Source organism: Aphelocoma coerulescens, chromosome 2 (genome assembly GCF_041296385.1).
Source record: "Aphelocoma coerulescens isolate FSJ_1873_10779 chromosome 2, UR_Acoe_1.0, whole genome shotgun sequence".
NCBI classification, from domain to species: domain Eukaryota; kingdom Metazoa; phylum Chordata; class Aves; order Passeriformes; family Corvidae; genus Aphelocoma; species Aphelocoma coerulescens.
This window is the reverse complement of record NC_091015.1, coordinates 129,486,375-129,498,304: the sequence shown is the minus strand read 5'-3', so window position 1 is coordinate 129,498,304 and position 11,930 is coordinate 129,486,375. Positions and strand designations below refer to the sequence as shown.

Sequence of the window (11,930 nt, the reverse complement as noted above, 5' to 3'; positions counted from 1 at the left end):
GCACCAAACAGCTAGTCACTCACTCCCTCAGCAGCAGGATCAGGGAGAGAATCAGAAGCATAAAAGCTAGGAAATTCATGGTTTGGTCTTAACAAAACTAAATTTTCTCTGCATTTCAGCCATGGTATTGTGGTGTTTCCTATGTCCTGCCTGAGCTGGCTCACACGCCAAGGAATACCAACAGTAGAGAAATCAAGGGAAGGCAAAAACATCAGAGGATTCACCCTAGAGATTAAAGTCAAGTTCTGAACATTGTGGAGAGGCTACTGACTTAAGTGCAGAATCATCATAAATTGGCAGAGACCAGCACTGTCACCAGACAGGGTTCTGCAAGGGTGGCTCAAGTGCTCCTGCCCAAACTCCTGTGGGACCATGGTCCTCACCACTCAGCCTGCTGCCACTCATCTCTTGCTGGGGTAGCAGTTCTCCATGGATAGCTGGACCACATAACCTGTGGATTGATACTCAGTGTATACAACAGAGGCAACCAGCCTTTTTTGCTCAGTTCTGGACTCCTGTAACCTGAGGACCATATAGCATGCCTTCAGGGAACTCTTTCATATTGACCTCATGTTATGCAGGAGAAAAGACTCAGTATAAGCCCTAAGTATACCTCCACTTTGTGACAAAAGACATGCAGATGAACAGTTTGAATAGTTTGGATATGAATTTCTTTTTTTTTTTTTTTATATTGGGCTATATACAAGTATGTTGGTTTACTGCTGTAGCTGCTAATTTTCTAACCTCAGTTAAACCCCTGTTACTGGGGTTACACAGATGCAAGCAAGGGGAGAAAAGAGAGTACAAAGTCTGTGGCACTATGCCTCAGCTAATGTAATCAAATTCTTCAGCAATCAATACTCATCTGCCTTGCCAGGGTCACAAACACCACAAGGTTATAACAGGGCAATGCTTTTTGCTGCCTCTCCTAAAACCAGTACTTTTCTTAAGACAGGAGAACAACAAAAATATAATACTAAAGACCATAAGAGCAATTAGAAATACATTGGGCAGATCCAGGAAGCAGGCAGCCTCTACTGCGGGCTCTGTGAGTATTTCACATTATATACTTACTATTTAAAATGCATAAAGAAATACAGGCAGAAGAGAAGCAACGACCTCAGCCCCCAGGTGAGGGGGGGTTAACCCTAACCATTAGGATAACTCAGGTATTTTTCTCAGGGAATCTGTAACGTGTTTTCTCTAAAAAAATGTTACAGACTCAACAGGATGATTTGCGTGACTTGCCGTGCCTTTACAGCCAAAGTGCTCTCTTAGTTGAGAAGAGATTCAATTTCAACATGAGATTGAAGTCCCTAAGGAAGAGGAGGTTAGTGAGTTCAGTCTCTCCTACACCCCAGGGGACAACTCTAAGCTTGTGGTTGTCCTGTAAAGGGTGAGTAAGAGTGGAGGATACCTCCTGAGGGACATATAAGCTTTCCATAGCTTAAGCACACCAGGGAGTTTAAATGCCCAGATTTTTTTGGACCCAGATGAGCTGGGCATTGTTGTAGTCAGGTGCCCCTGAACAGTGATTTGGGGATTAGGAGCAAGGGACAGCCAGCTGAGCGAGACCATGTGCCTCATAATCCAGCAGAAGGAGACCTTTTGGGTGAACAGATTGCCTAGGCAGTAAAAATGCTTTACAGTTTTTTCAGGATAAAAGAAATCTTTACTGATCATGGAGATCTTGGAAGTGACATGGTGATCTTACTAATGAAACAAGACACCATGTCAGAAACAAGACAGTTTTACAGTTCTGAAACCATGCTGGCCACAGCTGTTGTAACAGAGCTGCCACTAAGTTCAGGCAGCCACTCTTCAACTTGTCAACAGTGGTTTTGAACTGTTCAAGCCCTTCTTCAATTGTTTTTGTATTTTGCTGTAGGAATATCAGGATAAACTGGTATTTATATTATAAGACGTCTTATGCAAGTTTCTGATGAAATAAAAGAGGAAGCAAAAAGAGGAGAAGTCATGGGATAATTTTTCTGAGAGCATGAAATACATTTTAGTGATAACTATAACTTAGCTGGTAGCGTGCTTCAAGTTCCTTATCGTCGTGGTCTAAAGAGAAAGCTGTGGCAGCATAAATAGGTATTTGCCTTTTATGAACTGCACAGAGTGCTACATCTGCATGTCAACAGGCTGAAGGTGGGACCAAGATCTTCTGATGCTACTGCTCATTGCATGGGATTGGACTAGATGACCTGAAAATGTCCCTTTCAAGCAAAACTATTCTATGGTTCTATGGTTCTATGATGTCCTCTCATTTACACCACCAGGTTGACACAGTTAAAGAAGATACAGAGGAGGCTTGGTCATAATTATATCTAGCTGCATACAGGGGATTTGGTGGTAAAAGCAGTGATTGCCTCCTAATAACCTTGAAATTAAATAATAAAAAGGTTACATACTATTAAATGGACCGCTATCAGTGTAAATACCCAGCTTGCTAACTCTTGTTGACTTGGTTTTCTGCCAAGACAGACAACTCTGTGGGGAACACTTCAAATCAAATGACCTGCAGTGGCCCATGAGTCATAAAAGGAGAGAGAGGTCACTTCAGAACAATTAACTAAAGAGCCACAGATGTTTCAAATGAAAATTTCCTTTTACTTAATTCACCTGTAAATAAGATCCTGTGGGCTCCAATTATCTTTCTAGGGATTACAGTAATTTCTAAAATTTGTCTCATCAGATAGCAGGATCCCATAGAGATTTTGGAAGATTAAAACACCTTGGCTGACTGAGTCTCTCATGTTTTCAGAACTCTTCAGTGTGACTGGCCATGTAATTATTTCTCAGTAACCTTTGTATAACAGTCAATTGGAAAAGGATTGTAAAAGGCCCCCAGTATATGCAGACTTGAGACATAAAAACACCCACAGGAAGAATATTAAATACCATAGGGTGGAAGAAGTCAAGCTATATGTCCCTTCACCCTAGGTATGGAATGAGGTCCAGTTTACCCAGGACAAGAACAAGCAGAGCTTCCTTGGGATCCTTGGGATTTGTTCAAGGCTCCTAAGGAAAAGGCTTGCTCTCAGAGGTGCTTAGCATGTTTCAAAAAACTAGCTGGTTTTCTGTTGGGTTCTGGAGGGCTTTGGGAGGCCTCCATCCTCGTGTTAGCTGCAGGTAAGCACCCTGTGCCGAGTGCTGGCTGGCAGGACCATGGGCTCAGTCCCTGCTGTCACCCTCAGGATGTGCCTTTGCCTCTGCCAGCTGCGCAGGGTCCAGACTCGCCTCTCACTGGGTTTGTAGAGAGTGCCAGACCCAATCTCATCTCAGCCTGTGCTTCACATGGACATCTGGACTCTAAAGGTAAGCCAGATCCTGGAAGGGAATTGGAGACAGATATGAACATTTTGTGCCTGTGAAGGCTATTTTGCTCCCCCGCCACGAACTTGCATGTCTGGTTTGAAGCACAGGGTGAGGAACATTGGCCAAAGGGTTGCATCAGTGGGAGAGAGGGGAACTGAGTCTTGCTGACCTGCAGTGACCTCAGCTCTGCTCTTCTTTAATGATAATTGCTCCTTATGCTGAGGGAAAGACTTCTTTGCTTTATGCAACAGGTCAGCTCGACTGCTCTGCCCAAGTAAGCAAAGCCTTGGAAAGGCAAATAGTTAAGGGGAGACTTTCTAAAAATACATCCTCCACATTGAATTGACAATTTCATGGCTATTTTATTTCTTCAAAGTAAGATCTCGGAAGAAGGAATAATATCCTTATGAGAATTAAAAGCTGATGTTAAAAACAACAGGGGAAGCCATTAATGATGCAATTAAACGAGTTGTGTTCTCTATGTCTCATACTCTTGGTACATCAGCTTCTTACATGCATTATTTAGACACAGAAAACCTGATTAAACAGACCAACACAACTGTTGTCCATTGAAGTTCTGTGTCTGGGCTTAGAAGAGATTCTCCTGTTTCTGTAAAGAGACTGCAGTCAGAGGACTGTCCCTGAAATCTGTTGATTTAATAATCTTGTGAATTTGCAGAAACCATAGCCAGAGGCTAGGGGTGCTGGATGCAGATATAAGAGATACACCACACTGCAGAGGTATCTGCAGATGAGGCTCCCAGTGGAGGCATTGCAGTGCCAGAAGAGAGCTGCCTGGCTGCAATTCAGAAGATCCCAGCTCCCTGCTGAAGTTCCTGGTGCAGGCAGAGCAGAGGTGAGAGATGAAGGGCCAGCCACCTCTTGCCCCATGAGTGGTTTCTAAAGCTAAATGGTGGCAAAAAATACTTGCTTATTCCTCAGTCTTCCCTGCTAAGAATGTTTTTACAGTCTTTATTTATTATTGATATTATTTCCACACAGATAAGGACTTGGTATAAGAATTGTACAAACACAGAACAAAACCACCATGCTTCTCCCAAGGATGTCACAATCCAAGGAAAAGACAAAGTGAAACCATCCATCTAGAAGAGGGCAAGGAATCAATGAGGCAGCATTGCCAGAATGTCAGCTAGTGGTCTGAAGAGACCAAGAGGTCAGTTAAGATCAAGTTTATCACAGGCATCAAAGCATCTTGATCTGGTCAGATCTAAAACATGAGAACTAGACAGTTAATACTAGACGACAGAGAGGTGACGATTAAGGTACAAAGCTCCTTGGAAGAAAAAAAAGGAAAAGTTTATATTTTGTCTCATAAAGAATGCAGGACAAGGTAGCAAGGGAGGAAGAATGACAGCATAGATAAATGCCCTTTGCAGCAAATATATGAATGGATGTAGCAGGAGAGGAGAGGAGAGCACTGGGAAAATACTGCAGTACAAGGAGGAAACGCTTGGGTGAATATTTTGTTAGGAGAATGGTTAGGGAAAGCTGTATCTTATCAGCAGTTATGCAGAAGGCAAGACAACGTTTGAAGGAGTACATGGACAGGGACAGATTGCTGATGGGTGACCAAGGGTAAGGATAGGCTACTGATCTTGAGTCTTGAGCCCAACTAAAGACATTGTGAAGCAGCATCACTTGAGTGAAGCAGGTATAAATTCAGTTGCTGGGGAGCCAGAACAGCACTTAAAAGCAGTGCTCCAGAATGTGATTTTTTAACGTGCATTCAGCAAGCTGTGAAGCAAGAAAGGAACAGAACACAAACAACACAGAAATAAGCTTGCATTAGGGCACAATCGTTAGGGAGGAACAAAAGATTAAGGGAGGGCATGACAGGGTGGCTCTGAGGAGATACAATAGGATGGAGTCAGAAGATGAGAAGAGGTCTTCAAGAGCATGGTTCTGTGGAAACCATGAATCTCAATTTCCAGAGTAGACCTCAGACAGATCCTATTCCAAAAAGTTACTCTGTAAACAAAATACAACAGAGTGAATCCACGTGCATGCACTATGCAAATATTTGCCACCACTCTGATCAAAGTTATTAGGTGATAATGTCCAGCCTTCAACCTGGCCTTGAACAGCGTTTATTAAGGTGTTCCACTACTACAGCTATTGCTAAAGATCAGTACATCAAAATGTACTGTCAATCAGCCTTGAACCTTGTGCAGAGGACTACCAGTGGAGCCATACAGAGTATAATGTGTCTGGAGCCTGCCAAATAGGACAGGCAACCATCACCAGCACCATAGAACCACTATTACAATTTATGTATTGTCAAAAATATGCTGGATAGCAAGAGGTAGCTGAAGAAATACAGATTTTTTACTTCTTATGCTTATCTGGGGGATAATTCTAGTATTTCTGAGGCAGGTTTTTTTCATAACCTAAGAGCCTTTACTTCAAGTTCCTAATTTCAGTGTAATAGAGATTTTTGTAATGAATATGTTGTAAGAATACAAGAAAGAAAGGGAAATAAATGGGTGCCACCTATGTAAATGAAAATATCTTATAGTCTGAAAAATATTAAGTTTTGCTGCCAAAGACTACAGGAAAATAGAATTTTAAAAAAGTTTAAAGTCCTGTTTTGAGAGTGACAGACAGCCAAAGTGAGAGTCAGTTCGCAGGTTAAGAAACATGAATTAAGTTTCAAAACTCATATAGCCAGCGGAGATCTGGCCAGCACATGCAGGCAGCTGAACACCAGCAGCTGCCAAAGTATGTGTGGTTACTTTAGGGTAAACCAAATAAATCTCTAAACTGAAATACGGCACTCACAAGGGGTTTGACTCATTTGTCCCCACACAGGAAGTAGAGACCTTTGAAATACCCTGCAGTAACCCATGTATCTCTAGACTCCCTTCATACAGACTTACAGTCCCAAAAGTCAGGTGTCAGGTCTATTGACTTCATGGTGTCTTCGGAGACTGAAAAGCTCCTGGGATTGACTGTGGGTAGCTGCCTGATCAAGCCCTAAACCTCCACGGAACAGAATGGGAGCTGGGCAGTTCACTCATACACAAATGCACACAGGTAGATACCTACATTTAAGTGTCCTAATCTTGGAACTGAATCCCATTCTCAGAGTTTTAAGGACTATCAAAGAAATGTAAGCTCTGAATTCAGTCTTGGTCATCAGCTTTCAAAAGCAAATTTTTATTTCAACAGAAACAATAGCTATCAAGCATATAAATAATAAAAATGCCCTGGAGACTTTTTCTCTTGATAACACTCTGAAACTAAGTCCTGGAGAGACAGTGGTTTTTGGTTTAGGAATTGTATAGTGTAATTTTTGCATAAACCAAGGGAGTCAAGATTGCACAGATATGGAAAGTACTTTGGCCAACAACTTCTGTGAAAAAACTCCACAAATTGTAGTCACTCAAACCAGCTTTTCATCCACCAGCTACACAGGGTTCATATTTCCTGAATTATGAATTTCAATTGGAAATAAGAAAATTAATTCTTTCCTTCCGTTGTATTCAAAATGACACATTCCTGGTTTTCTTCCCATTTAAAAAGTTTTCATTTCAAAATTACTTCAAGTTAAAAGATTAAAAGATGGAAAGCATATGATTTTACTTAATTTGATCTATACTGGCTGTCACAATGTTTTGGTTTGCTGAAAACTGACATATTTGACTTAGGTCAAATCTACTAAATGGCTATGATCCAATTCTTTCTGGAATTAATTATTTTCATAACTTGCCTAGTAACTAAAACTTCTTTTTAATCTTACCCATAGAACTATTAACTTTCTCCTATCAGGCACTCATGTATTGAAATCTACATAGAACTCATGGAATATTTACTTTTGAAAACATTTACCAACCAATTCTTTGGAGTTCTAACACAGTAAAAGTACCCCAAGACACTTAGTAATGGTTTGCTTCCCATCTTGTCAGTATCAGTTTGAACTTAATCTAAAACTTTCACCACAGGAAAAGAAACCATTGTGTACTGCTCTTGAAATTCTCCTCTGTAACATTAACATGAGGAAAGTAACTTTGTATATTTCTATTAACTTGAATGAACAGAAGAGATGTATCCGAGCAGATTCCAAAAATTATTTTCTATCTGTTGCTGTATGCACAAATACAGATCCATCAAACTATGGAGATGTTTCTGTCTGCTGACATTAAATTTTGGTATGCAGCGTCTCATGACTATCACAGCCATAAGGCACAAAGCAGTTGGTGAGATGCATGTTGCACAAACCATTTAGAATAAATAATCAGGTGCAGTGCTGCATCTTGGTTGTCTACTTTAAAATATAACAGAGAAGAGCTTTCCTAATCACAAATCAAAGTCACAGACTATCTTATAATACTGAATTTTTGTTTTTCTATTTATTTTTATAAGCTTCTACACATTTACATTTGTTTCTGTGTCAGAATTTTATTAATTTACTTGCTTATACAGAGAGCAAAAGAAAACAGTCTCTAGTAACAGAAGGTTAAAAAAAAAATCCTGTCTTGCTCAGCTCATAGATGCATGTCAAATCTACTTCCATTGTTACTTCTTCCCCCCAAAACTCAGAAAGAAACTACTTTCATTAATCATATCATTCAAAGAAATAATTCTGAAGAAACCAGAAGAAAACTAGAAAATTCTTCTCAGTAAGAATTCTACCCTAAATGACAATCTCACTAGCATAAAATACAAAACTAAGTAATATTAAAAAAGTTCATGAATTCAGGATTCTAAGAGCAAAGGTTATGTTTTAGTCTTTGGGGTCATTCCCTTTCTTAACACCTATTCCCAACATTTGTTAAATAAGGGGAAAGAAATCCTTCTTCAAGGAGTTGTCACTGGTGACAGTGGTCCCAACAGGTCCACAGACCTTCATCTTTTCATTTGACATGCACCTCACATCTGTCTGTTTTTCCTCTGCCAGGCGATTCATAGACTCATAGAGCAGTTTGGGTTGGAAAGGACCTTGGAAGATCACCTAGTCCAGACACCCCTCTGCAATGAGCAGGGACATTTTCAACTACATCAGAGCCTAGTCCAACCTGACCTTGAATGTTTCCTGGGATGGGGCATCCACCACCTCTCTGGGCATCCAGTTTTGGTGTCTCACCACCCTTACCATAAAAAAATTTCTTCATCTCTAGTCTGCTCTTTTAGTGTAAAACCTTTACCCCTTGTCCTATTGCAACAGGCCCTGCCAAAAAGTCTGTCCCCATCTTGCTTACAGGCCCCCTTTAAGTATTGAAAGACTGCAATAAGGTTTCCCTGGAACCTTCTCTTCTCCAGGCTGAACAACCCCAACTCTCTCAGACTGCCTTCACAAGGAGAGGTGCTCCAGCTTTCTCTTTACTTCTGTGGCCTTTCTTTAGACTCACTCCTCATTCCTGTGCTGAGGACCCCAGAGCTGCACACAGCACTTCAGGCGAGGTCTCATGAGAGCAGAGTAGAGGGGCAGAATCGCCATTTCTTTTGATGCAGCCCAGGACATGTTTGGCTTTCTGGGCTGTGATTGCACATTGTTGGATCATGGCCAGCTTTTCATCCACCAGCACCCTGCAAGTCCTTCCCCACAGAGCTGTCCCCAACCCCTTCATTCTCCAGCCTGTGTTGATATCCAGGGCTGCCCTGATGCAGTTGCAGGACCCTGCACTTGGCCTTGTTTAACCTCTGATGAAGTGTTCAGAGGAAGATCATAAGAACAGCCACTTGCTGCTCAAGATTTTTTTTGGTTTGTTTGCCTTTTAACTTCCTTATCTATAAAACCCATTGGATCACAGAATGAGAACAAATTCCTGCTGACTTCTACAGCAATTCCATCTGTTCTGCTTTAGAACACAGAGGAACAAGAAAAAATAAAAGAAAAACAATAGAAAGGGGAAGTTCTCCCATAAGATAGGTTGCACTATGTGCAGTTTTTAGCATATCACGGGTTGACAGATCAGCTGCAATGATGGCTAAATTCACATTAATGGGGTAAAAACAGGATGGCAATACTGCCAAAGTGCCCTGAACTTAAGTTAAACACGGTAATTGTCCACTTAGTCAAAAAAGTCAAAAGAGAATCAAGGTCTTTGATATGAAAAATTTAGCTTAGCAATTGGGGAAAAAAAGTGCGGAGTGTAGAAAGCAGAGCCCATCAGTGATGTTTACATGAAATGTGACACTCTTTCATTACTGAGTTGAGGAAGAGTTGTTTTCTTTTCTTCTAATTTATGTCTTCCAAATAATTTCTTAATTATGGACAAAATTATGGCTCTCAGAAAGAAGGTGAGCCCTTGGAATACAAACTAATATGATCAGCCACTCAAGAAACACATTACTCAAGCAGAAGCATTAGCTGCAGAAGACCAAATAAAATGGATGATGTGCAACATAACAGATGAGAGCCTGATAGTACAGAGTGAAACTTTGTTGTCAGAGGACTCCCTCAGTTTCAGTGACAGATGTTTAAGAAGGCAAGAAGAGAAAAAAAGGAACGATATTTATCAGAGACGGGCAGGCATCTTCATGGGAAGTGCAGATTGAAAGCTCTGTGGGTGCTGTGATAGCTGGAATAAGAAAGCAGTGTCTTTCATTGTCACATCTGTTGAAACTTTCCTAGGAGAAAACCTGATATGAATTACAACCTATTTCTTCCTCAGAATGACAAGATAGAGAGGAGAAAAAACTCCCCCTAATCATTTGCTATGACCATGACTATAATAGTATAGTTATGGGGTATAAGGGTATAATTAGTTTTTAACCCTGTGTTGCAGGAATTAAATATCCTTATAACTGTGGACAAGCTTTCTATAACAATGCTACAGAATCTCAAGTTCACAGAATATATTACAAAAATCCATATTATTGACTATCACACTGTTATTCTACAGGAAAGAGACTGATTTATTCATCTAAGAGTACCATGGAATCGTAGAAAGGTTTGGGTTGGAAGGGAGCTTAGAAATCATCTAGATTCCAAACCGCCTGCCATGGGACACTGCTGAAGTCCCCATCCAACCTGGCCTTGACCACTCCCAGGGATGGGGCACCCATGACTTCTCTAGACAATTGGTTCCAGTGCCTCACCTTTGTCACAGAGAATTCTCTAATTTCTTCTAACATCTAATCTAAACCTACTTCCAGTTTGAAGCCGTTTCCCCTCATCCTGTCACTACATGCTCTTATAGTCCCTCTCCATCGTTCCTGTAGGCTCCCTTTGGGTACTGGAAGGCTGCAATTAGGTCAGCCCAAAGCCTTCTCTTTTCCAGGATGAACAATCCCAACTCTCTGTCTTTCCTCATAGGAGAGGCACTCTATTCCTCTAATCATCTTCATAGCAAGTCTTTTAGCAAAATGTAGCTTTCTTAACATCTCTCTATTGTAACAGCAGTTAATAAGTAGTTACTGTGCTTGTACAAAGCCAGCAACGCTCTCCTAGCTTGGAGAGGCTACTCTTCTAAGAAAATTCATAAAATTCAATGCGTGTTTGTTGGTGGCCTTGACTATGAGTAAAGGCCATTTGGAAATCACTAACTCCAGGTCATCTCTACCTTCTCTGTTGCGTAGTCAGTTGGGTAATAAAACCCACAGAGACAACGAAGGCAAACAGACCTTGCCAGGTTGACATGTTCTGATACTGGATATCAGTCAAAGCAATAGGAGATAGAATTGATGGGAACAATAACGCAGCCATGAATCTGATTTTTTATTGTTGCAAAGTTTTATTGCAGTAGAGACTGAAAATTGCACCTACAACCAGGCAGCCAGTATTTTTCAGAACTGCAGACATTCTGAGAGGCAGGAAACCAGCCACAAAAAAACTAGGATGCAAGCATTGAACATAAAGTTCATTATTCTCATGGGTGCCCACAGGCAGGCCAGTAGGAATTGCTTAGGAATACAGAACTTAAAGAGACTTTCTGTACGTGCATAAAATAATGCTTAGATGAGTAAATAAGTGAAGACCTCTGTGTGGAAGACACCACTGCAGGTCAGAGGAAAAACATGAAGAATCAAAGTTCTTCCAAAGTCCTTTCAAGGTTCTTGTTTTCTCACATTTATTTATTTGCTGACACTATGACTTACTACACATCGTTATCATATGTGTGACCTTACCTTCTTTCTTAACTTGGGCCAGGAGATACAATTATAAACACACAAAACCCCAGCAGAACTGTATTCCAAAGGCCAGGCTCTGCAACAACAGGAACACAGAAAGTACTAGCCAAGTCAAACTTATATATTATTGAGTCCTTTGGTGGCAGGCTGTGTGTGGTTTATCCAAACTTTTCCAGTGTTGGGATTTAAGAGAGAGGGGAAAAAAGTGAACCTGAACCCTGAGCAGATCTTTTAAAGGTCTAACTGTCTGATCTCTCCACTGAAACACTCACTCCTTTCAGCAATCAAATCCTGGCTTACAATTTTTTGTGTGGTGACCAAGGTTACCAAGCTGGGTCTAAGGTCTGTGTCTGTTTCCATGAAATGCAGTGTTCAGGAACAGTCCTTAGAAAATGAAACAAATTATTAGACTATAAGAGCAGGAGCAAATAATTTAGTAAAGAACATTTTAACATAACCATTTGCCTATATCCACTTATGCTCCCTTCTCTGTTTTTAACGATTCCTTTTAG

The 11,930-nt window shown here is 40.8% G+C and overlaps 1 long non-coding RNA gene across 1 annotated transcript; it reads left to right on the top strand.

Annotated features, from left to right (window-relative positions):
* Positions 1-2,688: 2,688 nt before the first annotated feature.
* On the top strand, positions 2,689-7,446 carry LOC138105924 (uncharacterized). The gene is made up of 4 exons (XR_011148797.1): positions 2,689-3,138; positions 3,226-3,324; positions 4,004-4,180; positions 4,327-7,446. It is a non-coding gene; the product is annotated as an uncharacterized lncRNA (long non-coding RNA).
* The last annotated feature ends 4,484 nt before the right edge of the window (positions 7,447-11,930 follow it).